The sequence below is a fragment of the Dermacentor albipictus genome, unplaced genomic scaffold, assembly GCF_038994185.2.
Source record: "Dermacentor albipictus isolate Rhodes 1998 colony unplaced genomic scaffold, USDA_Dalb.pri_finalv2 scaffold_28, whole genome shotgun sequence".
NCBI lineage: Eukaryota > Metazoa > Arthropoda > Arachnida > Ixodida > Ixodidae > Dermacentor > Dermacentor albipictus.
This window is the reverse complement of record NW_027225582.1, coordinates 2,828,178-2,856,075: the sequence shown is the minus strand read 5'-3', so window position 1 is coordinate 2,856,075 and position 27,898 is coordinate 2,828,178. Positions and strand designations below refer to the sequence as shown.

The 27,898-nt window shown below is 44.8% G+C and overlaps 1 long non-coding RNA gene and 1 pseudogene across 1 annotated transcript in view; one reads left to right on the top strand and one right to left on the bottom strand.

The window, feature by feature from the left end:
• The first annotated feature begins 6,853 nt into the window (after positions 1-6,853).
• LOC139052635 (uncharacterized) overlaps positions 6,854-27,898 on the top strand; it is a 65,995-nt gene continuing 44,950 nt past the window's right edge. The window contains exon 1 of the long non-coding RNA XR_011510003.1: positions 6,854-7,007. This is a non-coding gene — a long non-coding RNA (uncharacterized lncRNA). The remainder of the gene's footprint in view (positions 7,008-27,898) is intronic.
• Positions 13,897-18,310, bottom strand: LOC139052617 (uncharacterized; annotated as a pseudogene).

Sequence of the window (27,898 nt, the reverse complement as noted above, 5' to 3'; positions counted from 1 at the left end):
AGTGTCAAAGGGCACTGCTGAACTGCAATGTAGTTGGTTGAACTCATTCCCATGATATTTAGAAAATATCTCGTCTCTGACAATAGCTGCCCATTCATTGAGACAAATCGATTACGCATAATCTTCGCTGTTCATGTGTAAATTCTTGCGATAAGATGTAAGCGCAAACATTTCGCGCTTCATCTTGAAACAAGACCGGTAAGCGCGCTCGTTCTTGTACGGTAGAATAAAGAACGCGAACATGCACCGACATGTGTGTAAACTACTGGAAGGTGACTGAAGATGAAGGACCTATTACCGTGCTAGTACTGTGTATACTGTCACAATGAAGAAAAAAATAATACGGAAAGAAAGAATGCCCAGTGCCGAGATGTAACGATTCAAGCTTTATTTCTTTTTGACCTAGGATGCAACACCATTAGTTCCATGTGCTTTATGCATGGGTAATGTTATGACACAACTCATTATTTACCTGTTCATTACATGCACCAACTAGCCCAAATTATCCCTGTACTAGAGCTTATGGACGCATCGCAGTGCACTGCTTTGCATTTCATTGTAGCACAGGGGTTTGCTATCGCCAGTAGCGAATGCTTTGGTTGACCTCTCTGCCTTTCTGCTTTTTGAATTCTCTCTCCCTTTGTATAAAACGCACTAACTTGTGGGAGAGAAAGCGTTCTCCTCTTTTAGAATTCAATTAATTGTCAAGCAATTATATTGCAGTTCCAGTAACTAGAGCACAAATGCGAAAACGAAACCGATTCTGTTCGGTTCTCCGCGCTCAGAGTGCGGCACCAGGGGGCAGCGCGCGCTGCGCGTCCGTTAGGAGTGGCGGACGGAGCCCTCATGTGTAGTCAGCCGGCATTTTTCGAGTTGTGTTGTAAATGTTGTTAATTCGCCGTAAATATCTCTTGATTTGTGCTCAAGAGTGGAGCAAGAACCCAAGGAAAAGAGATTGACGCATCGGGAGCGAAGAACAGAAACGATGGATGGTTACGCTGCTTGTGTCTCGGCACGTTCGAATTGGCAAAGTTCCGAATTTGTCGCTGTGTTGTGTACGCTTGTGCGCTCGTCATTTGCCGTCATTGCGCGGAGATATTTGCGCTGGATGTCTTTCACTTCGTGTACAAAACTCTGCACGCTGCGGCATCGAAGAAGTTGTCCTGTGTTTGGGTGCACGTATGCGCTTGGACACGGATAGCCTGCTTGCTCTCAAGGGGTGTTCAACAGTCTACGCGCGCTCGTAACTTGCTCATGAGGTAAGCTCATTTTAATCTTATTTGGTTTGCATAACGTAGGTGTTAAAATGATGTGTGGTAAGCCGGTGTCGCGAACAGAAATATTGTTTCAAAAGACCGCTATGCAACGTCTTAGGGCAAAAATGACGCATGAATGGGGAAAGGGATCACCCTATCTTTTCAGATCGATTCCAGTCGTAGCGCGATTGGCTCGATCGCAATTTCCGTGAGGTACTTCTAACCTTTTGTTCACTCGCGTTAAAAGCGTAGAATAAAATTGCGTTCAGTTGAGCTCTTGTATTGACGCTTGCATTGGCTTGAGAGCATACTGTATCCGATACACGAACTTCTGTCAAAATACGGAAATAAACGTTCGAGGTAATAGCAGTCGCTCACTACCTGTGATCGTTACTTTCTTGCTTGGGTGCACGTTTTAATTGTGACCAGAAAAAGAAGTTCTTTGCTCTGGCTGCCCTGCTGTGTTTCCTCGGTGCAACTTTTTGCGGTGCAGCAAGACGTGTTGCTTCGAATGATGTCTGGGCAGTCAAGGCATTCGTGTCAGTAAGCAAGCAGTAAACGGGGTATCAGTGCGAAAAAATTTGGACATACAAGAGAAGCGAATGGTATCATCATAGACTCTTTTATTTGACGAATAATTCAGTTGTATTACTAAAGCGTAGAGTGGATATGCATGAAAGCCAGATTGTATTGATACTCAGCAAAAACAAGGTAACTTATCATTACTAATCAATCCTTTTCTTTTACTGAAAGGCAAGTTGCTGTTGTGCTGGAGCTGAGAAGAGGTCTGCCGCCTGCAATGGGTCCACCTCTCTCAAGTTATTGCAGTATTGTAGCTCACAAGGTGAGTGGATTTTTTTTCTCTTAGCTGTTTGCCACCTGAATCATGACCATTTACTTAGCTGTGTAGGTGAGCACTGTTAGTGACATTGGAGTGCTGGTGGACCAGCACTCCTTTATGATTGCAATGCATATGACAGAGTGCAGCTGTGGCAGTATGCAAAGGTCTTAATCTATAAGCCAAAATAGGTTCTTTGAGGTAATATGTTAATATATTGATGACATTGGATTGTGGTCTAGCAGGCAAAAATGCTAAACAAGAAGAAGTAATTTTAATTTGCACTTCGTAAGATGTGCAAGCAATTCAGGCTGTTATGCATGAAATGGGACATTTGTAGATGTCTTCTACAGTGCTGCAGTCCTGAATTGCTTCAGAGTTGAGTGATACCACTATAATTTCTCTGTAGAGCGTGCAGCACAGTTTAGCATTGGGGGAGGCTGGCATCAACAGGCGTCTACTTATTGTGAAGTTCAAGTGAGGTGTTACTGTTAGGGTGACTATATATAATTTATGGTTTAATTCTAATCTTGTGTCAGGCAGACATAGTTTACCCACTTGGTTAAACAATAGAGATGTAATATCTATGTATACAAGTATTACCCATTCATTTATTCCATTTAGACAATGGCAGAAATGCGTGGGTAATACTTGTGTACATAGACAATACATCACTATTGTTTAACCAAGCGGTGCCCCTGCATGCTAAATTTTACAGGGCTATTATTAAGTAATGTCAGCTTTTGTTGTAACATTGAGGCACCTTTTATATTATTACAGATTACCACCATTGTGCACCATCATACTGTGATATTTACACTAAATGTATTTGACTTTGCTATAAAACCCTGCACAGCGGTGCATCATGAAATTTTTTTTTGTAGTTTCTGGCCTCAGAATGCACTTCACGTTATATTCTTGTTTGCAACACGACTATAATGCAGGTTTCTCTCCTTATGTTTTGTGGCACTTCAAACTGCGGCGAGCTAAACCACTGGGCAGCAATACTGGAATCGCTACTGCGTGTGGAGCTGTCTTCAAACACACACAAGGAATACATCATTGCTTTTTTAGCACAAAACAACGGGCACAAGAAAGACGACAGAACAAGGCGCTACTCTCAACTGACATCACTTTATTGCGTCCCTCCTTTGTAGACAGCAGAATCTAGAATTACATTCGCTGTGAACACCATGTGCAGGAACCTCCAACATCTGATCAAAAAAGCACGCTCATGCGGCAGAATAAAAAAAAAGACACATTGAGCACTGTACAAGGTTAAAGAAAGCACACTAATGCATTGTGACCCCAATGACTGTATGAAGAAAACTTCCGATAACTCTCTGGCGGTGGTATCACGGCTCTTTTTCAAAATCGTAGTATCACGAAACATTGCGAACCTAAGCGATCCATACCAACAGGCACAGGTTCCCATTTGGCTCAACATTGTAAAATATGGAAGTGCAAAGCCATGTGTGTGATACTACGATTTTGAAAAAGTGCTGTGATACCACCGCCCGAGAGTTATCGGAAGCTTTCTTCATACAGTCATTGGGGTCAAAGTGCATTAGTGTGCCTTCTTTAACCTTGTGCAGTGCTCAATATGGTTTTTTGGATCCCGTCGCATGAGTACGCTCTTGTGATTGGTTGTTCGTGATCTCTGCACATGGTGCTCACTGCGCGTGTTCTTCTAGATTCTACTATTTATAAAGGAGCGACGCAATAAAGTGATGTCAGTTGAGTGTAGCACCTTGTGCCGGTCGTCTTTCTTGTGTCCATTGTTTTGCGCTTAACAAAGTATTTATGGATTCACACCAACTAGCCCGCCAACACATTGTGTTGCGGGCACTTCTGAAGTACTGTCTGTCCAATAACTTTGGTGGCATGGAAGCGCCGTGCACTTCTATGCGTTGCTTTCTGTTTCATTGTGGCATCACATCACATTATAATGATAATGTGTATGTACTTTTTCCAAGAGACCCATATTCCTATCCTTTTGTTATATTTGCTGTCGCATTATTTATGTGCAAATGACCAGTGCTCCAAGCTCCATTTTATCGCAAAGTAAACTACTGGTACCTAAACAGTTCTGTATATCAGAAAACCAAAGCTGAACTGCCGCACAGTACCAAGCGGCAGCCTTAGTGCAGTGTCAAGTAGTCAGATTTTATTGGTCATGCAGAGGTGCACAGGATAGCTCTTTATTACTTGCTGAATAATTAAGCTGTGTGAAAACTGAGTATTTATGTAGCTTCAACCACATGCTATTGGCCATTGCTCCTGCCCTCATCAAACGTGGAAGATTGTCATGGCATTTCCTATTCTCTTTTTCCTTATTACAGTGGGATTACTGCATGCGTAAGTAGGAAACGGATCACATAGGCAATCAAAAGCCAACAATGTGTAAACTTGGAACATTGTACAGTTTGATGACCCAGAATAAGCAGAAATACACCATAAATGATAGACAATTAACTTTTACTTGACACAGGGCTAGAGCATACAGTAAGCATACTGTATGCTGATACGGTGTCACATCAATATAAATTTTAGGGTAGCTTTACAGTGTATGCTTCTATTGTTGCATTCTGTCAGAAGAATGGTAATGTTTCGCGTGTATAGCAACTAGACTGTCTATATACAGTAGTAAAAATGTGTTAACTGTATTTTTTAATCATTTGATAGAATGTGTAGAAGAATAAAGCCATACAATCAACGCACAGTGATGTGACTTTCTCTGCACATGTTGCAGGTTCAAAAAAAGTATGGTGGAAGCTGTTGCCAAGGTTCCGGCCAGAAAAGACAGCCAGTATAAAAGGGTCCATGCCACTGATCTTTACTACAGGGGATGAACAGCACGTCGAGCGCCCTCGACTAAAGCCGGCCTTGTCCCGGAAGTTGGTGCTTCACAACTTTGCGGCACCACTTTGTTGCACGGGTGTGTGGCATTTCTTCCCCTAACATGCCTGCCTGATGTGCCATAAACTACCCAAGCAGTGTTTCGGGGTGTCCAGAATTTTTCCATTGTAGTGTCTACAGTGTCGCTAACATAAGTGGCGTGCAATGGAAACACTGGTAAATCAGAAAAAACTTGATGTAAGAGAACACTATCGTATACGGGTTCAGATTGTCATAAAAGCGCTTGCCAGACAAGTAGAGACCTCCTAAAATGTGAAAAACCACGAAGAAAAGTTTTTCGGCAGCAATATTATCTGATCGCACGCACTAGTTAGTCCACCATATGCCCTGCTTCCAGGACAAGCGACTGCATGACATAGCATTTCCACTGGCTACACCTGCATCCGGTGCGGTGTGCTGCATCCAGCGAAACATGTTAGAAATCAGTGGTGCACAGTGTTTTCTGTCCCCTTTCTCGACGCCTACTGAACACATGTTAAACTGTTTCCAAAGCAGAAAAAGAGAGGGAAAGGGCTCTGACCACATTGCATTTTAAAGTGGCTGGTACTGGGTAACGCAAGTACTGGGCATAATAGATTTGCACCAGGCAACCTGGGCGCCCAAAAAGGCTGCTGTTTACTTGAAAATGGCCAACGTATTGCGAGCATGTTGAAGTTCTTTTTTTATTCTCATCGCTTATTTAGCTAGTGGAGACAGCTTTCACAACTGAAGAAGCCTTGGAAGCATGAAACATTTCACAAAACCAGCTTCAATATATCGTGTCTGCATCACAATTTCATGGCTGCATGAGTGAACCCTCTGGTTAACATGTAAGAGAGTTCATGATGTTTGCCATGCATTATCCACTTTATTTACAGGTCAACCCTATCTTGAGATTTAAGCTGATGTTGCATTTAGAGAAATTATGGCCGAGAGCCAGCTTTTGAGAATACAGATTGAGCTTGACAGATTAAACGCCAGAACAAGTCGTTGAGGATTTCAGATCAAGAATCTTCAAAGGCCAGTTCATTTAGTGGTGTTAATATTCTGCTCGAAGTTGTTGATTGTTACGTTCATATGGTGCCCAAGCATTGCGGTAACAACTTCACTTGGAGTACATAGCAAGGGTGTATTCAATGTAAGCTGCTGGCTTTTTTTTCTGTGTTTTCAAAAACTGGTTTCTTGTTCAATTTAAATTTTCAAATTTTGCATTGTTTATTAGGTGTTGTGTCCTGTTTCCTTTTCCTGCAGCTTCTTAGTTGACATCTGAATAGTGAACACAACTTGACCTTTTGCTTGATTGTCTAGATTGCATGCCCTCGATGCAAAACAATTTCACTTCAAAACTGCTTGTACCATACTGAAAGAATAACTTGAAGCAGCCATAGCCACCAATAACACGCAAGAGATGATTATGAAAATTTTAATATTGTTTTTTGATCTACAGGGTGGCTTAACTATCATGCACCAAGATTTAGAAATATGTAAATGCGATGTAACTAGACAAAATGAAGGTAATGTTTGCCATCGCTTGAAGATACTCTGATTATTTTGTGCATTCTGCCTAATTACATAATTCTTAATTAGTTATTAAATATCTCAAATAATTAAATGAAATGTGTCAATCAAAAGTTGTAGAGCAATATGAAAGCCTCCTGATGCACTTTTTTGTTACTGTTACTCATTGTGTGCTACATAAAAATGTTTTTCCAAGGAATAAGCCTGCGAATACACATAAAGTGTCTTGAGTGGCCAGTCATGTGTCAGTTTTCTGGTGCAAAGCCACGAATACAACTTAAATGGGTTCTTTTAAGAAAAAGACTTAGCTCAGCAAATTATCTTTCTTTGTGCAGCCTGTGGAGACAAGGTTTCCTAGACATGGCCATGGCCCTCAAGGAAGATGCCGAGGCCACAGGCAGTTCCTCCAGTGACCGTGAAAAGGTTCCCTGGGGCACAAGTCTGGTTTGGCACCCCCACCTTTCTCCTGCAGCTTTTCTGTCTACTTAGCTAACCAGGTGGGTCAATGTTGGCAAAGGGAAAAAAGAATCAACAGCATCAAACACAGAACTTGCTCAAGCTCAATGCATTTTTGGTGTGAAGTTTTTCCCTTATCATTTATCAAAAAAGGGGTAATGGTCTTCATACGGACACCTCTTTCCCACAGAGAATTAGCAGTATAAAAAGCCGCTTATGAAGGCTTGAATATTAGCTAGGATGATGTGGCATAGATAGGATAATGATTATGAATGTTCCTAATGAAGGTAGTGGTAGTAGAGTGAATAATCAGAGTTTATATATACATTAAAAGACATTTCGTTCCAATGCCAGAATTTTAAATCATCCCAAATAATTCTTGTGTTTGATAGTCTATGCATATTGAGTGACAGTGCTTCTTGATGCTTGCTTCTTGCTGACATCATTCTTATGCTGCATAATTCACCTGTTATAAGTTCCCTATTTCTCCCGTTCAAGCAACTTTACATTCATCATAAGAAACTTAATTAATATTTGGGGTTTTTACGTGCCAAAACCACTTTCTGATTATGAGGCACGCCGTAGTGGAGGACTCCGGAAATTTCGACCACCTGGGGTTCTTTAACGTGCACCTAAAGCTAAGTACACGGGTGTTTTCGCATTTAGCCCATAAGAAACCTCGTAGATGAGTTCCAGAAACTTGGTGATGAGATTAGGGGGCGGCGTGTACTCCAGGCTTAGATATGCATTCAAGAGCCTCATATCATGCAAATGTTAGAAATACTCCTGCTAAGCAAGTTCTTGGTGTCATACAAGGTTATTTGCAAATACGAATTTGCCTAAATTTAGAAAACAGTCAATCTAAAACATGTCAAGCGATATCGCTGACGATACACACACATTCCAACTGAACTAAACACAAATAAGTATAGCACCAAATGCAGAATCCTTGGCATGATGCCATTCTTTCAGTGGAATAAAATCTGTCCTGCGTTGTAAATCTGGAATCCTTTATAATCCAGACTACTAAATAATTATGAGGGTTGTGACGTAAAATATGCATGTATTTATTCCTCTTTTTTTTACTTTAAGACCGGATAATGCTTAAATAGCAGTGAAAGAACTGAGATCACACTACCTAATACTTTATATTGCTCCAGAAATCCGTTTCTCTGCCGATCGCAGCATTCGACACTAACAAGAAGGCACATAATACTTAGGTTGGTGCTATTCACTTTGATTGTTTGGGAACGAAACCCATAATGTACATGTTATGGCCCTACGTGTCATTACGTTTGAACAGCAAAAAGTTAGGGGGTTTGCATTTTGCAAAACTGCATGGAGGTTTTTACTGTGTGCAATTAAAATTAGGAACCTTCCCAGCTAAATGCATTCTCCAAAGCTTTAGGTTATACAGGTGCACTACTTTACACAGAACACACTCGTTTCCCTTGTCACGGCCCACACTCTTAGGCAGAGTTACACCCTTTGAAGTGCCCCTTCTTCCGCACAACGATAATTGTCATCTGCCTTTATGCATTTTCTTTCTTTAACGCTGCGAGCCCTGTGCTTTCCAGTAACGAACGGCATGCGCGTTATCAGCATGATAGCATTCCCGACAGCAAAGTAGCGGGTGTGGCGTTTTCAAGAAAGGAAACGCATCAAGGCAGATAACGATTATTGTTGTGTGGCAGAAGGGACACTCCAAAGGGTGTAACTTTGCCCAATGGTGCAGGTGGTGATCCAGATTCTTCAAAGGTGTTTCATTGTATGGGATGGCACATCGCGCTTCACTTATTTGCAGAATATTGCATTCCAATTGTGTCATATGAGATAAATCCATTAGAGAGCTTTAGTTTGCCCTAAATTTATTACAGCTGTGTACTGGTAAACTGGCCGCAGCTTGCAGTGCTTGTGGAAAAACAATTGTAACTGCCATATTATATGTAACTGCTAGTGCACAGGCATCGGCAGCAGCAATGGTTAGGGTACACTTGTTTCTTCTATTCTAGGGTGGGTATGCATCCTCCACCAGAAAGTAGTTTTTTTCGTCTTCCTCTTCTACCATATTGGAATGTGAAATAGGGTGCAATTTGTAGGGTATACTCTTGCACAAACTTCATGAGCATTTATTCTTGTCTGTGCCACAGATCATTGTTGCTACCACTGTAAAAGCAGGGTGCCTGTTTACAGCACCCGTAGGGAACAATCTGTGAATCTTTAACGAACAGTAAGGATAATGAATAATCGAATAATTTTTAGTAATTTTCAACAAATTTAGCACTCTTTGCTTTCCACTACGGTGTTTTTCAACCTCTAATGTTGGCACAAGGTTTGACTGCAGGATGTCATTTTGTGTGAAAGAGTGCACTTGTGCGCATAACACCTCATCGTAAAGATTCTGCTGCACAGAATGTCATTAGCTTTCGTATGCATTGGTCACAATCTCACAAACCAGTTGCTCCTTTGTTAGTTGGAATGTAGCATTTATGTAAAGCACATCTGATGTTCTAACAAAAAGCATTGTGCCCTCTTATCCCCTAATTCTCCTCACTTGATGCCTAGTCTTGTAATAGCATGGTTGACACCATGAGAGTCAGTGTGGTGAATAATTGTGTCTGGTGGGGTAGGGGGTGTACGTTAACTTAAGCAACTTTTCCAGACGACTTGAATCAGTATTGTATAATGCTGTTTTTTTTTCAATCACTGTTGCAAAGTTTCACTTTGGTTGTGGCAACAAGTATAATGTAGTTCGCTAGCATTCCTGCCAACACATATAATGTGCAGGCATCTGTGTTGAAAAAAAAGACCAGCTAATGGTTTGCCAAGAGCTAAGGTCCATTTAGACCATTAAATTTTGAACTTACACCGGTGGAAATAACTGGTGAATGAAAGCACACTCAGAACTGGCCATAATACTTTCTTCTATATAACACTGCTGAAACTTTGAACTGCATTTGAACTGGCTTGTTTAAAAAATGACCCATTTCCTTGTTCAAGTAAGACAAAGGTTCCACAGGAAGACAGAAACTTGAAGCTGTCAACAGCAGCATGAATATAAACAGCGCTCGACGTTTTGCAATCTTGCACCTGGTTATATTATCCGTCCCATCTTAGCAAACAATTTCTGCAGCCGAGGTGCGAAATTGGAGCAAACAAAATACAATCATTAAAACGCTTTGCACGTTTGTCCCATTATTATTTGTTTACTCAGCAATGGTGCAAGTAAACATCTGCAACCCGCCACATTTCAATATATCGTACAGCGGCAACGCGGTTTGTGCAACGCGCCAATGCATGTCAGCGCAGCAAACCCAGCAGGGTAAAGCCGCACACAGCCGCTCCACTATCGCGCAGCCATGTAGACAGATGAAAGATACTGTTGTCTGAAGTTCTACCACCATGATGGCAATAAAGAATAATTGTGTTCAATGCGGCAACATTGGTTCCAAGAGCACACTATGGCCATAAATTTGTGTTTTTGTTTTACCCTCAACGAACCAGTTTTTGTTTGAATATGTGCAGTCGGACCTGAATGTCCGAATCGTGCTTCAGTTACTCTATGTATATTTCAGTGCAGAAGCAGCGGCCATATTTTTATGCCATCTCTCCGCGTTTTCTTATATAACCCCAGCATTGCATGACGGGAGCTGGTTGCGAACATGACGTTACGAGCTGTGCATGCATGTGTGCATGTGTGTTTTCTTGCTGGTTCGGCCCAATTTTGACAGTGGCAATGGCAGTAATGAACAGGGACTTGTTTGGGATAGCGCGCGGCCGCTGCAATGAGTCATTTTGTGACTGTGAGCTGTACAGTCTCCTCAGTTCGGCGAACATTCGCTGTGACTAATGTGACCACAACCCCGGATTGCATGGAAAAATAGACGAACTTTGTAAGTGTTCTTGCATTGTGCTGATTTGTCTGTATTCAGTATATAACTAGGCTGCAGCTTGTCTTTCATTAGAGGGGAGGGAAGTGGAAAAAGAGAAAACAACGGGTTAAGCAGTGATGTGCGCGGAAACGCATCCATGTTTCGGACACGCTCAAAAAGGAAGGTTTAAAGCTCTTCCAAAATACCGGCACGGCAGCCCGCCGCGCGCCGTTCGCGGGCCGCCGTTCGACGGCTGTTTTTATCGCGAACGGCGAGATTTTCTTGCCCTAGAGAGCATGTGACCATATGGTGTGAGCGGGACACATTTGTACGGCAGCCGCATACAGCGCTGTGGTCAATCAGCGATCGAGGAGCGACCGTTCTGGCAACGACGGCAGCCTTACTGCTGCTGATCGCTAGGCGGCGACGATATCGTCTCTAGGCCTTTTCTGGTTCTCCTCAAAGCGAAAGCTCATGGCGCTTCGGAATGAATTACCGACGCTCACAAGCCGCAATATTTCATACCGGTGCTAACGCTCTTCGCAATAATTATACACAATGCAGAAAAAAATTGGAGGACGCTTAAGCTTCGCCTTCAAGAGTGGAACGCGATAGCGTTCCCGTCGACCCGCCAATGGGTGTAAGACAATGGGCTACAGGGCAGCCATCACTTACGAGGCGCCCCGCATCAGACGCGCTGAGCGTCGAGCCATATGGTCGAGCAACGCGGCGTTCGGCGCAGCAACGAAACGTGCGCCTGAGCAAGCGGAGCGAACCAAAGAACTCGGTATCCCGGAGGGGGAAATGATGCACGCCAGCCAAACGCCGTGATCGGCACGGGCAGAGAGATAGAGAGATAGTGATCTAAAGAAAGGAAGGACGCTTGATTCTACAGAGGGAGCAAGGCGGAGCGTTGTCAGGGGAGAGAGTCCGAGCCGCGACAGCTCTAATGCGCGCGTGTCGCGCCATCTGTCGGGGCAGCGCCGTACATGGAGAGGAGGGGGTCTTCTGTGTTTGCCGCAAGATGGCTCTCCGTGTGCGGAAAGCGCAGAAGAAATGCAGCGAAACACACTTCGCTACTCGTGTAATTGCGACTTCTGTAAGTTACATGTTCATAATTACCGATATACACCACAGTATAACTTTCCACGGCTCGTTTCGAAGGCAACACCGCATTCACTAGAGGCGCGTTTGTACCTTTTGGAAGCATCGAAATTGTGGCTGAGTGGTAGCGTCTCCGTCTCACACTCCGGAGACCCTGGTTCGATTCCCACCCAGCCCATCTTGGAAGTTGCTTTTTATTTATGGAGTGCCTGCCGTGATTTATCGCTCACGGTCAACGCCGCAAAACGCCGACGCCGACACCGACGCCGACGACACCGGCTTTTCTGCGACACGAGCTCCTTAACGCTATCGCGTTAACACGCTAATATTACCGGTGCTGTCGGCAGCGATGCGAGCACAGCCGCGCCCGTCGTCTGCCGTCGGTAGCCGTGCAGTGCAGCTGAGCTGGATAGGTATCGGAGCTCTCGTTCGTGTTTAACGTTTTACAGTGGATACCGTTTTTCGTAACATGTACAGTGTACGCATCACTTTATGTAGTGGAAATTATTTTGCGGGGATTTGCGTGGAACAGAAGCTGCAGCCGATGTTTGCGTTGCCGGTGGCGGAGGCGCGCAGCTTTGCGATCGTCGATTGGCCCGTCGGTCGGGCAGCGGCAAGGTGGCTTTGGCGGCGGGCGGTGCGTCGGCCGAATTTCCGTCTAAATTGAACACCTCTCGCTCGGCAGACGTTCTACGGCACTGGAGGCCGGTTTGCCGTCAAGGGATAGTAACCGCTAGCATGAACGTGCCTTTACTTGATTTTACTCGCAAGCAGCGTGCACGCGGCGCTGCCGATCGCTGCCTGTGGCGTTCGCTTTTAATGCGTAAGCATTGTTAGGCTACTTCCCCAACAAATATGTCCGTAACTTAATGCCTGCCCCTTAGAAAAACACTGGGCTTCATAGGAAGTACATAGGATACATATAGTGGTATATAGTAAATAACGACTCGAGCACACAACCTACGATACCTGTCGGGGCTCGAACCCTCGACCTTCCAAGCACGAAGGCTGCCGAATCTTCCAAGCATGCAGGGTATCGAACTCTCGACCACCGATGCATATATGTTTGAACCCCGATATCTTCCGTGTGTTGTATAGAACCGATGGTCAGTACTGGTTAAGCAAAACTCAAATGAGGGTCAGTTGTGGTCAAGCGATGGTCAGTAGGGCACAATGGAGATGAGAAATTGGCACAATGCTTCCAAATCCTTACACAACTTCAATGAAGTTTCCGCAGAATTTTTTTTAGTTGATTTGTACGGGTGCACGTCATTTTGCGAAATTGAAAAACGTCGCCCTTTTATTATCGCGGTTTATATGTAGCGCAATACAATTATTTTTTGCAGATGGTAGGTAAAATCACGACCACAACATTGTATATTACGATGGGCGTGCCACCGTAATCACTTGGACGCTTACGAAACATGTTAACAAAAGCCCATTTTGTGAACAGCTAGTTATTCATCCTAATTTTCTAAATTTCTGTGTTGCAGCAGTGCATTGAGGTGGAACTTCGGTTCGGATCGAAGATAAGAGAACTTGAAAACAAACTCACTGCTGTGGCACGAAACTACTCGGAATAGGCAGAACAGGAATGCACGCTGGTGCATGTTATGAAGCACATATTAGGCGATGTTAGGCACAGTCTCATATGTGGGGTAGGTGGACATGCTCTCTTGAACACTTTGCTGCTCAAATCCTCTCATAAATGTGTGAACAGGATTCTTTGCGATGCTGATAAACCTAGTTGAAAATATTCGCATCTCTAGCTAGTTATGAATTTCTTCACACGCACAGATTTTAAAGGGCGCTATGAAATAGATAAATAAAATAAAAAAAAGAGTTCAAGACAGCGTAACGACTGCCTTCCTTCGCGGCCGCCATCTATATCTCATGTTTCGAGCCTTCGCTTCCGATTCCGCTAACACTCGGCCATTCTGACAATAAAGTGTCCTCAGTTTACATGGTATAGTCCCGAAGATAGCCTTTTGGACACATGCGTGCTACGTCTCGACATGCTGGCTTCCTCGTCGGTGCTTGATTGCTCGGACAGTTCTTGGCATCTTCTACCCCACCTCTTCAGTTGGCTGATGTGGGCGGTAGTCGAGTAGACCCTTTTCTTTCCGTTCATCTAGGTCACTCTGTAGGTGTCCGCTGGGAGTACTTCAATCACAGTCAGTGGACCTCTGAACTTCCGGGTTTTTGTTGGGGCATCGCTGTGCTCTGGAACGCATCGCATGACAACTATGTCTCCAACACTTAGCTTGTCCACTGTGAAGTGATGCTTGTCGAAGTACTGCTTCGACTTTTCTTGCTGGCTCCCTATTCCTTTTGAGCCATCTCTTGGAGTTCTTCCGTGCATATCCACTCGTAAGTCTCCGTGTTTAGCCATCTGAGAACACCATCCTGCATCCTTGGTTGATATCCATGCAGAAACCTGAAAGGGCTAGTGCCTGTTGAGGCATTGCACGCAGTGCTTAGGTAGCTATCTAACTCCTTGGTGCTCTGATCCCGGTTCTTGTGAGACGGGTCCTTGATTGTAGCCATAATACAAGGTACCAGAGTTCCATTCACACGCTCTACATGACCGTTAGCCCTTGGATGGTGAGCAGAGTTCAGTGTGGGAGCCATACCATGTTCCTAACAGGATGCTTCCAAGCCGTGGGACATGAAACAGGAACCGCGGTCTGAGATGATGTGCTCCGGTAGTCCGGACTCGGTTATAAAATTCTACATGTACCGCAGTACATTTCTCGCTAAGGTGTCTCGCACGGCGTAGAGACGCACAAACTTGGTCAGATTATTCACCAACACCAGGATCCACTGGTTTTTCTTGGAACTTCTTACAGACGGACCAACATGGTCCACGTGTACAACTTGAAATGGTCTTCCCAGGTGGTATCGGGCGCAGAAGTCCAGTTTTATTCCCTCCTGGAATCGTTGTGAGTAGACACTCGAAACACATATGGATGATGGATGTGCTGGTCCACATAGCGCTTAATCCGAAGAAACTAATAATGTTCCTTGATTTTCGTCACTGTTCGCTCTGTACTAAAATGTCCCTGTAAGTCGCGGAACTTGACACAGTGTTTTGCACATGCTCTTAGGCATCACGAAAAGAAGTCGTCCGTCTTCTTCCACGTAAAACAGCCTTCCATCGTTCAGCCGTAGGTTTTCGACCTTGACACTTTCTTCCTTGGTCCTTTCCTTGATTGGCTTCTCGAGAATTCGTGCGAGGTTAGCCAAGTCCGCATGAGATCACTGGATGATCACAACTTGGTCCTCTAAACTCAAAGCAAGGGACACTTCAATTCTTGTCTCGACAACCTCATCGACCGTTTCCTGCGGCGTTCCTACGGGTTCACGAGTGAAATAGTCCATGTGTGCCATTTTCTCACCTGCTCCGTGCTTCACCTCTAAGTCATACTCTTGAAGTAAGTCGAACCACCTTGCTATCTGTGATTTAAGAGTCTTATGTGCATTCAGATACGCAATTGCTTGGCAATTTGTTACCAGCGTGAACGGAATGTATAGGAAGAATGGACGAAGTCTTTCCACTCTCCAGACTGCTGCCATCAGCTCCAGTTTTTCCGCATGGTAAAATTCTTCTCAGCCTCAGTGGTGTGTTTATGATACAAAACTCGAAGTGCCGGCGTCCTGTCTCATCTTGTTGAAGGATCATTCCCGCAAGTCCATGTTTGCTTGCGTTTATGTGGAGTTCTGTTCGAGCCGAAGAATCATACAACTTCAGAACCAGAGGCTCTGTCAGTTGTCTTCGGAGCTGGTCGAAAGCTTCCCGTTGCTCCACCCCCTATAAACTTTGTCTCTTTCTTGGTCAGAGAAGCAAGTGGTTCGGCCTTCAGAGCATAATAGGGAATGAACCATCTGAAAAATCCTATCAGGCCCAGAAATCTCTTGACACTGTGAAAATTGATTGGCATGCTAGCGTCCAATATAGCTTGTTGCTTTACTTCACCTGGCTGCAGGTAGCCTTTTACAATTTTGAAAACTAACTAGTCGAGTTCGTCACTTCCAAATACACACTTGGATAGCTTAAGGGTTAGACCAGCAGCTCGCAGAGCATTCAGTACTTGTTTGAGCCGAACCAGCAAGTTTGGCCAGTCCTTGGCTGGAATCAGCAAATCGTTTATGTAACACAATACTGCAGTGCTGCGCAGAGATCCGAGGGCCTTGTTCATTAGACCTTGAAATACAGCAGGACCATTTCTCAATCCGATCACCATACGTTCAAACTGCCCGGTCTCATCAGGCGTCATGAATGCAGTTTTGGCCTTCGATCCCTCACTCAGTAGAAGCTGAAGGTATCCGTTTGCGCAGTCTAACCCACAGTACATTCGTGCTCCGGACAGTCGTTGCAGCTGGTCATGAATTTTTGGCAAGGGAAAGTGTTCTGGCACCATCTGGCTATTTAGATGTCGATAATCTAGGACTAAATGATTTTCTCCATTTTTCTTTTTCACGAGTAGCTCTGGGCTAGCGTATGGCGAGAATATTTTGGTTACAATGCCAGTCGCTTTCCACTCTTTGACAATTTCTTGGATTGCTTCTCTTTCCTCTGCATTAGTCGTGTACGGTTGGCAGCTGACTGGAGTGCTTCCGGAATACTCTGTGATAGTCATGTCCACTTGGTTACAACACCCCAGCTGTGAAAAATTTAGTGCGAAGCAGTCGCTGTATTCATTCCGCATCTTCAGTAGTGCATCCACTTGTTCATTGATGCATTTCCCGACATTCAGCATGCTATGCTCAACGGACTTCGGCTGAGGCACAGGTCTCACGGGGGTTAATCTTCGCTCCTTGAAAGCAGTTCAGTGTGAGCCAACAAACTTCCTTTGATCAGCCGTTGGTCTTCATACTTGTCGTTTAACATGGGTATCTCAACCAATCCGTGTTCGATGTGAAGTAGCGTTCCCTTACCAGGCCCACTAGGTAAGATCAAATTTCCTTCACTCTTACCTGTCTCCACTGTCACCCAACACACAGTTCTTTTGGACAGTACAATGATTTTCCTTGACAGGAAGTGGCTCCTCGGATGGCTTCATCTGGGCAAGGTCGATGTTACAAAATGGAAGATCATCTCGGTAGCCAATCGTGAGTTCATCTCCCATGTATAGGTATGCAATGTGGTCTTGTTCCGTACAGGTTCTCCCAACCAGCATGTACACAGGCAAGGCACTGTTGTTGACGACAGTCACCTTCACCTTGCAGCATACCACGTCATCGATTTCTATGTCCACCTCCGAGGTCCCGATAGATTAAAGTGTAGATGTGTCGGTGTCGTCAAACACATACAAGTCTTGGGCCCTGCACACAGCTTGAAGGCTGCATTTTTCAGCCGCCTGATGACGCAATATACAGTCTGAATTTCCCGGCTTAATCATCACTGAGAGCTGATGAGTTCCATTGATGGTCGCAGTTTTAAGGAACTTTCATGGACCACTGTCACTTGTTGGATTCTCATTCACCACAAAGTTACCAACAGGGTTTGTTTTTGGACAGTCTCTCGCTATGTGCCCATACCTTTAGCAGCTGTAGCATTTTCGCTGCGCTTGATCATGCTTGGGCGGCTCTGGCGTTTTCTTCGATGGTCCCCCGCCACTTGTTTGGTCTGTGACACATGCATTTGTGATTACTTGCTCAGGTGGACGAGTGGCGGTCGAAGATCTTGAGGTCGGAGGCTCGACACGAAGTGTCGTGGCACCTGGATCACCACCTTGTTGCTTGGCCCCTGGTAACTTCGGCATTCTAGGTTCGTTTATTCACTCCAGTCTTCGCAAGTCTGCCAGCAATTCATCCTCGTCCTTGTGTTCCTTCGCCGTCGTGGAGATGCGTGCGTCTCTAAAACGCAGCCCCATCAAAACTTGCTCCTTGGTATCTTGCATACCGAGGCCCAATCCTTTGCATAACAAGATTGTTTTCGAGAAAGTATGCCGCGATTGACTCCCCCCTCATCTGGACTCTTTCCTGCATTTGCTTCCACTTTTCGGCCGTGCTTGTCTGGCCCACAAATGTCTTTTTGAAGGCAATCCTGAAGTCCTCCTATGTAGTGAGGTCATCGACACGGGCCTGAAGCCAAAATAGGCCAGGGCCCTTCATGTGAAGCCTCGCGTTTTCTAGTCAGAAACTGTCCGGCAAGCCGTGCAGGACCGCCATGGAATCGATACTCTGCAGCCACCCCCGGCTTCGTGGGATGAACCCTCACCGTTGAAATCATGGATAGCTTTATTCAGGTTCGGCATAACGTGGAACGCTTCAGGTTTCCTCTCGGGGAGCTCCAGTAACCGCCCGTTTTGCTCCAGCAGTGCTTGCATCATTTGGTTTTCGGGAGTTGCGCCGCCGTCTACCATCTTCGGGGTTGTCTAGCGTCTCCCTAGGCGTACACGCAGTTTTTCGCGTCCAGCCGGGCGTCTAGGTTTACGAAGTCACACAGAGCGTCCACACACTCATTACTGAGGTGGCACAAAGACTCACGTTTTCGATGTCGGTACCTCACGAAGACGGTGCCGTTGCGTCTTGTAGACGTCACACAGAGCATCCGTACGCACGTTTTTCAAGGCAACACAAAGGGTCCCTTTCACGGTCAGTACCTCACGAAGACGGCACCAGCGCAGCATCCATTGAGAAGTCAGCGAGAATCACCGTCGAAGCAATCCCACGACATCGGCTTCCAGGATCGCTTTACCACGAAGATTTCGGTGTATCCCACTTCTGAGATGTTACGAATTTCTTCACAGACACACAGATTTTAAAGAAGGGCGCTATTTATTAGATAAATAAAAGTAAAAAGGAGTTCAAGGCAGCGTGACGACTGCTCTCCTTCGCGGCCACCATCTCTCTCTCATGTTTCCAGCCTTCGCTTCCGATTCCGCTAACAAGCTGGCTAACACTTCTAAAGTTCGATGTACTTTATTGTGTGGTTGGAATTGGTCTTTATATGCCTTTGCTTCTTTAAAACACATTTGGTAAAGTATTTAGGGGCTGTATGATCAATAATATAATATTGGGGCTTTGAGTTAGTAAGGATAGCACAAAGCCACTAATAAAGTTCCTTTTCTGCTTTGCCCAGCAATACAGATTTTCATCCTCAGATAAACCTGCCTACTTTTGTGCGTGTTTCTTGCAGTGTTTACAACAATGACTCCGGGTTTATTACGCAGATTGACTTGCGAGTCGGAAAGTATTGTAGAAAGTCAAGTGGCGCGCTTTGATAAGGACGAACTGACTGACATGCGAGATGCATTGTAGAGAATACAGGACGAAAAAGGATAGAACGTCAGATTGTGTCGTTTGGCTGAGAGTGTCGTGCCGGAACGCGCTGTTCGACATTAGAATAATACGCAGTTAGTCTCAGTGATATGTTGCACTTTGTGCCCTAGGCAGGCGAGTTTCTTGTGCTGCATATAAGTGGCCACAAAGGGCTGCACCGTGGACATTCTGTGTCTTTTGGTGAGGCATCCAGGTGCCCATAGGCGTATTTACTAGGGGATGAGTGCAGCACTTGCCCCTCTGCTTTCAAAAATGCAGCCTTTGCCCCCCCCCCCTCACCACCCGCTATTCATTTGGTTACTGTCGGTAGGCATAAAATGGAATCAGCTCACGCAAGACGGGGTAAATTGTAGATTATTGTAGAGGCCATCATCCTGCAGTGGACATAGCATACCCTATGGTGGTATCCTATATCATATGGTGAGGACGGTTGGCAGCCCTTTGGCAAATTCAACAACTGAGGCGAACATTTGTTTCAGCATAGCGATTATGTAATTAATGGACCTTTATTATATATTCCGTCCTTGAACTGCAGTGAGCATTGCCTTTCATGCCCCACCACAACGCATAACAGGTTCTGTCGGTGTGAGCCACCTGCGCGACGCTTTCATGCCCTGTGCGCCAGCATTGCCAAGAAGGCTACCGCTGCACAGACCTCCACATAGCAAGCTTGATCTTGTACCACTTGCGTAGGTGTATTCACCAGGGTCGGGAGAAAGGGGGACCATACTTGCATCGCTTCACTTCTGAAAGGGGGCATTGTCGGCTGCATGCAGGCATTCGAGGGCAGTCAAAATCTGCTGTGGTTGGGATGCATCCTTGCTGAAAAGAATCCAGAGGTAGACCAAAGTGAACACAATATTTCAGAATAAGTTGATGTATGTTGGCACAATGCAGGTGTCCTGAGAAATGAAAGTAATTTGAGTCAGTGCCTCTCTCTCTGAAGTTGCTTGTTATCCTGACAACTGCAACAACCTTGAAACCAAACGACAGAAACATCTCAATTTACGCACTGTACTTTAGTTCATGCATATATAGTAGAATTGATTCTATATTCAAGGTTGGTCTTTCTATTATACCTGAATTCGATATGAAAATTTCGCTGCTTGAACGGCCGTGCGTTTTTACGACGATTCTCTTCAGTTTTCAGATGTAATCATGTGTCCTAATGTGTATAAAATCAAATTGATCTAATTGGCTTGTATAGTAAATTTAGTTGCTTAGGTTTTCTTGCAAGTAATCTTGGTCTGGACTGATCGTTTATATGTAGTGACGTCAGTAACGTGAACAAGTGTGCGTATAAAGAAAGAAGAAAGTGCGAAGTACGTTTTGGCTGGTGGACCCGCCTTTGTCAAAGCGAAACGTTCGGAATATATACTGTGTAATAACCGTGTATGGTGTACTATCTTATTTCTTTATTATACTACCAGTGCCAGTGCTATATATATATATATATATACATATATATATATATATATATATATATATATATATATATATATATATATATATACATATATACGTATTGTTACGCGCGAAGGGGACCGTTTAGTCTAGGTCACGAAGGTGGGCGCAAGAGTGGCCAGCTGGTTGATCAACTCAGCGTCGTTCTCTTCCTTCCCCCACTCGGGATCGCATGCACATTCACCGGTTTTCGTTTTCTTCATGCGTAACTTTCCTCTCGTCGCAGACGAAGCCCGCCGGGCAAGTCTATCCATTTGTCTTGACGTGAACAATTTCAAGCTGGCGACATGGAACACTTGTGTCTTGGCAGCTTTTCTACCACTCGCCGTGGGGCGAGCTCTGTTATACGTGACTTCCGGGAGTCTGTCAATAATAACAAACGGTCCATGGTAGGTGGGCAAAAGCTTTTGGCATAACTCGCGTTTCCGTGCTGGAGTCCACATCCAGACTAATCAACAGGGCGATAGGTTACCGGACGGTGGCTAATGTCGTAGCGTGCTTTTGATCCGTCCTGCGATGCTAAAGTGCGCAAATGAGCAATACGACGAGCTTCTTCGGCAAAGCAGAGAGTCTCGGCAACAGTGGTATTTTCGTGACTACAGAAAGGGAAAACAATGTCGATTTTGTACCGGCGTGGCCGTGCGTAGAGCAGGAAAAAAGGGCTATAGCCGGTAGTCTCGTGCTTGGCGGTGTTGAACGCGTAGGTGATAAAAGGTAGTACGTCATCCCAGTTCTTGTGGTCGGATGAAACATACATGGATAGCATTTTTACAATTGTTCGGTTGGTGCGCTCCGTAAGCCCATTCGTTTGTAGATGGTATGGTGTCGAGTGATGCAAGGGGGATTCACACAAACGAAGCTGCTCCTCTACGACGTCCGCTGTGAATTGTCGTCCGCGGTCACTGACGATCACGCGAGCCAGACCATGTCACAGGATGACATATTGCAACAGGAATGTTGAAACGTCAGTGGCAGTTGCAGAGGGCACGGCCGCCGTCTCGCAGTAGCGTGTGAGGTAGTCGACGCAAACGACTATCCAACGGTTTCCCTTGGCTGATTTTGGAAATGGGCCTACGAAGTCAGTGCCCATTTGTTGGAAAGGCGTGCTTGGAGGCGGGATCGGCTGCAGGAGACCAGCTGGAGCAGCAGATAACCGTCTGTGGCGCTGGCACTGCATGCAGCTGGCCACATACGACTCAACAGACTGTCGCATTCCAGGCCAATAAAAGCGTTCCTGAATCCCGTAGAGCGTCCTCGCCAAACCTAAATGGCCAGACGTAAGGTCATCATGCATAGCACTCAGAATCGCTGTGCGAAGGCTCTCCGGTACCACTAGGAGAAAACGTGCGCCAGTGCTGGAAAAGTTCTTCTTATACAGGAGTCCATCACGTACACAGAAATGGTATGCTGTCGTCGAAGTGGTCGTAGCGGTGAAGAGCGGTGTTAATTTATTGGCATTTCACTGTTCGGCTTTGAAGCACTTGGAGTTTTCAATAAAGCTCAGTAAGTACAGGGTTTCGATGATTGCGGAAGAACATTAGGGCTTTTACGACGCTTAGAGAGTCGGTGTATATGATGGCTTTGAGCAACTTTCTTGTCATGCGCTACCGACGAAAACAACCCCCGTCACCGGAAATCATTCCAGATTTTGTCTAGAATGTATTTCTTATGCTCCAACAGACATTTCGACGCGATCATTGCGAACTCTTGCTTGATTTCTGATCGAGTGGTTGCCTTCTTGAGGGCCAAAGCTAATTTCCTTGACATGGTTTCCGTAACACCCTCTGCACATTCGTGAATGTCATAAGCCATTCCACTCCGTGAAGGTGGTTGACGAGCGCAGCTATTTAGCACATGACTCGGAGGTGACACATAATTTTGAACAAAAGGTAAAAACTCATTTATTGTCCTGGTCGAGGGGTTGTGCAAGCGTCGTGGTGCTCAGCGGCATGAAGAAGAGTTCTATCGTGCTCAAGTTATCCAACTCAACATGTGTCGACGCGGCTCTTGGTGTCGTTCGGTTGCTCCGGACGTAGCTTCAATCAATCAATCAATCAATCAATCAATCAATCAATCAATCAATCAATCAATCAATCAATCAATCAATCAATCAATCAATCAATGTGCGCAGGAACAACTGGAGGTCTACATACTGTCGCAGAAAAAAATGGAAAAATGCGTTAAGAAATGTACTAACCGAGATGCCCAGGAAAATATCGTTTTTCCGGCGAAAAATAAAGTGTATTGGAAGCGCTGGTTCTCCGCATATATAAGTCCCCGGATTTTGTAAATACATTGGCGATATAAATAAAAGTATGCTTCATACTGTCGATGTATTTTAAGTGTTTCATTTCGATGCAACAAACTGCATCGAATTTGGTGTGTAGTGGATGCCGAGGAAAACGATATTTTTTTTTCTTTTCCATGTGACCACATCGGGGCATTGGTTTTCATTGCAAGCAGTTTCATGTTCTTGTTTGCTTCATGTGAACCTGGCATTAGCCTTCCTTAGGCATATCACAACCTTAACGAAACTACAGTCTACCATTATCAAGACTTCTTTGTCTTCTTCAGTTTACAGTAAATCATTTTTTCCATCTTGTTTAGGGCTTTCTTTATGGTGAGGCTTTATCGTTGCGATAGCTTAATTTGAAACAAACATCCATAATGTGGTGTTTACCAGCATTTTAAGAGATTTAGAACGTAACTAGTTGCACTTTGATCTTTACACCTTGACGCTTCAGTCCTGTATCATTTTTTTTTACTTGTGTGTATCTACTTTTGTATTGCCTGCTTACTGCATGGTACTTTCATGTTGTCATCTCCATTGTGTAAACTGTGAAGGCGAGCACGCCGCATACTCGCGGTCGTGCCCGTCCTGTTCTTCTTCTTCTTCTGCTTCGTCTTCCCCTTGGCTGCAAATCATTTCTGTGGGTTCAAGCACTTTCAGTTGGCCTTATTTCTAACGTATGAAGGGCCCGTCGCTCATTTGATGTCCCAATCGAAATTTCCAGGCCAACAGCTTAGCATCGACCAACTAAGAACCTTCCCAAGAGCGAAACCATGTCCTGAGAGGAAGAAATCCCTCAGATTCCTACGGCTTCAAAACTAACTTTTATTGGGCGAACCTGTGCCCACAAAACAGGCTACACTTATAGCGCAATGATAGCGGCGAACACGCTCGGCGATCGTCGAAAATCTGTGTCACCACTGCCAGACTTTACGGAGTCTGCGCGCAGAAATGGTATGCTGTCGTCGAAGTGGTCGTAGTGGTGAAGAGCGGTGTTAATTTATTGGCATTTCACTGTTCGGCATTGAAGCACTTGAAGTCTTGAAAACGCAGCGACACAGAAGCCACGAGGTGATCGGAGTCGCCGGCGTCACAGTCCGTAGTGCTAAGTGGCATACGCGAGAGGCAGACCGCATCAGCATGTCGTCAAGTGCTCTTATAAGAGACGGTGAAGCTGTATTCTTGCAGCTCGGAGCGCCCAGCACGCAAGGCGGCCACAAGGGTTACGAAGATTCACAAGCCAACACAATGAGTGGTGGTCAGTGACCACTGTAAAGGGGCGTTCATACAGGTAAGAACGAAACCGCTGAACCACAAATATTACCGCGAGGTATTCTTGTTCCGTGACAGTGTAGTTCTGCTCGGGCCTACTTATTGAACGTCTTGCATATGCGATCACGTGTTGGTGGTCACCGTAGCGTTGAACTAGGACGGCACTAATACCTATGCCACTGGCACCCGTATGAAGTTCCGTCGGAACTGAAGGACTGAAGTGTTGAACAACCGGTCGTAACGCCAGCAGAAACTTCAACTGACGAAAAATAGAGTCGCACACCGGAGTACACGGAAAGGGGGTGTCCTTTCGTAGGAAGCATGTCAGCGGATATGCGACGTCGGCGAATTTAGGAATAAATCGGCGGAAATAGGAACAAAGCCTCAGAAAACTACGGAACTCCTTGACAGAGCGCGGTGCACTGAACGTTTCAATCGCTGCTGTTTCCTAGGGATCAGGGCGGATGCCGTCTTTATCGATGAGATGCCCAAGCACAAGGATTTGGCGGTCTCCGAAGTGGCATTTCTTAGAGTTTAAAACTATACCAGCGTTTCTGATGCAGTTCAGGACAATATCCAGACGCGAGTTGTGTTCGCTGAAGGTGCGGCCAAAGATGACGACGTCGTCGAGGTAGCACACGCAGATGTTCCACTTCAAGCCGCGCAGAACAGTGTCCACAAATCTCTCGAAAGTGACTGGAGCGTTGCACAATCCAAATGGCATCACCTCAAATTCGAAGAGCCCGTCAGGGGTTGCAAAGTCATTTTTCTCCTTGTCGTCAGGATGCATCGGAATTTGCTAATAGCCTGATTGTAAATCTACTGAGGAAAAGTAAGAGGCGAAATGAAAGCAGTCTATTGCGTCATCAATACGTGGGATTGGGTACACGTGTACACGTCCTTTTTTTGTTACAGCATTCAAACGGCGATAGTCGACGCAAAATCTCTAAGATCCATCTTTTTTTTAGCAACAATCACTGGAGCTGCCCACAGACTCGCTGACTCTTGTACGACTCCCCTTTTCATCATTTCGTGCACTTGTTTGTTGATAATGTGGCGCTTGATGGTGAAACATAATACGGCTTTTGTCTAATCGGATTTGCCGAACCCGTGTTGATGGTATGGCGCGTTTGAGACGCCGGGATTGCAGGTATTTTGCGCATTTGCGGAAATACGAATACCGAAACGTGCTTCGAAAGCACACCCACTAATGTTTGGCGTTCACTCGTGCTGAGCGATTTATTTACTATCGACAAAAGGGCCGTTTCCGAACTGTGGCCGTCAGGTTCTTCCGGCACATCTGTAAGTTCAGCCACTGATAAAGACGCGTGTTCCCTGGCGAAGGCTAATTTCTTGCCGTCTGGTAGTATAACGGGTTGCTTAGAACAGTTGATGGTCCATAAGCCAGCGCGTCCGCCTTTGATTGACACCACACAATGTGGCACCAACACATTCTTCTTCACACAGTTAAAGTGCATCGGTTCTACGGTAGCTTCGAAGCTGTCGGAATCGGCGCCGCAACAGACAACGGGAACGCTGACGGTAGATGGTGCAGGTATGACCGTATCACCACAAACACACAGTGTAGTTTCGCGATCTACAGGGTTCTCCAGAAGCCCTGATGGAATCCTACCACTTAAGAATACCTTCCGAATAACAATACATATATATATATATATATATATATATATATATATATATATATACGTTGATACACCATTGCTGGCGCCCGTATGTGGTTTGAACCTATGCCATGGGAGAATAACTTGTGCAGTGTCTTGCTTGTTGTGTGACCTTTTCTTGCCTTTCACTTACCAGCATTAAACTAATGGGCCACAGATATTGGCAGATAAATAAGTTCTCTTTATATCCTGGACTAAATGGGATTTTTTTAAATTAATAGGAAGGCAATTTATTCGATCTTTTTGTGCAGATATTTCTTCCACGATAACTTTGGTGAGAGATGCGAAATTTTAAGAGAATAATGCAGAGGAACTGGCTCAACCTGCACAAGGCTACAGATGCGAGTTTCAAGCATTAGTTGTTTGTGAATTAGGAAATCGAAACTACTAAGGCACAGTCAATGTATGTTAACCGTGAGTAACACACCTGTCCGACTTACTAGTGCTAGCATTCCTAACTGACTTCTCTCCTTTTGCCCTTGTTCGTACATCTCTTTCTTATTATGTGGGGAAATACGACAGGCATGCCGTGCTCTAAACAACACAAATAAATTTCGGGCAGCGGTTTATGTCATCTGCAATTTCTTTTCATAGATGGCATTGTCAGCTGATGAGCTCCAAGTAACAACCTGACAAGATATGTATTTTTCCTGGCAGCCAAGCCGAAGTGATCACTGTCCCCACGTCTGGATTACAACGGGCACTTATTTTTTGCCTTTTGACATATTATGTAAAGAACATAGAATATCCATTTGCATTATACCAAATGCTTGCCCTCGTGCAAAAAGTTGTCCTGCCAGGAGGCAAGCTAGGGAAAGGACTGCTTTCTGCCCGTCTGCAGCGTCTGTTTCCGCTCCTGAGCAAGAAAAATGGAATCTATGGAGTGTGCTGTTCTTGCTTCTGTCCATGTTTTTCACCGGCTGTGAAGTGAAAGAAAAAAAAGCAACGGAGTATGTGATTTACTTCAATGCTGTTCGTTAGCTCCAAAGGTCGGAGAGGCTTATCCCATCATCGTCATCATCATCATCATCAGCATCAGCAGCAGCAGCAGCCTGGTTACGCCCACTGCAGGGCAAAGGCCTCTCCCATACTCCTCCAACAACCCCGGTCATGTACTAATTGTGGCCATGTCGACTGTTCATATCCCATATGAACACATATCCCATATGTGTTATCCCATAGGCAGCTGTTTTTTTCACGTCATACATTCTTTATTTCTAGTCACAAGCCGTGCATTTACTTGCTCTAGTCATTTCGCCCTCTCCCTTGTGGTGAAGGATGGGTAATGTTGTTTTACTTCTGTATTTATAGGCCTCAAGATTTTTTATAAACACAGCTGAAGCATTTAATTCACCAACGTAGATAGTTCTGTTTTGCCAAAAAGTAATGCACTCTATTTGCGCTTCTTTGCTCAGTGCTAGCAGATCGGTATATATCTTTCCGCCTGTGCAGAAATCTAGTATGGCAGTTATTAAATAGCATCAAACGTGATATGTTTGTCATTTTACACAGTTGTGCTTCGATTACTGTAAATGGGATGCCTCATGGATGGCATTTTTGTATCAGATCTTGTTGAACAAAAAACTTATAGTAAAGAATTTTGAACCTGAGAGTATTCCCACTTATTTCTCGAGAACATTCACAGAATATTAAACGAAACAGCTTATTACAAAGGCAAGGTGAGTAGTTAGGAAATGAAATACTGACATTGCCTTCAAGTACATTAAAACCACTCATTGTGACCATACTATTGCCAGCAATGCTTTGCAGTATGCTTCTGCTCACCTGAACTAAATTATTATATCCTACCTACAATACTCATGCATATGTTGCTTTTCCAGGTGTTCTTATTCATTGGATGTGTACTTGAAGTAATTTTCTGCCTTTGGAAGATGGATTTTCAATAAACAGGGACTTTTGTGCACAAGTAATACTCTGGGAACTGGAGGTATTTTTGGTTC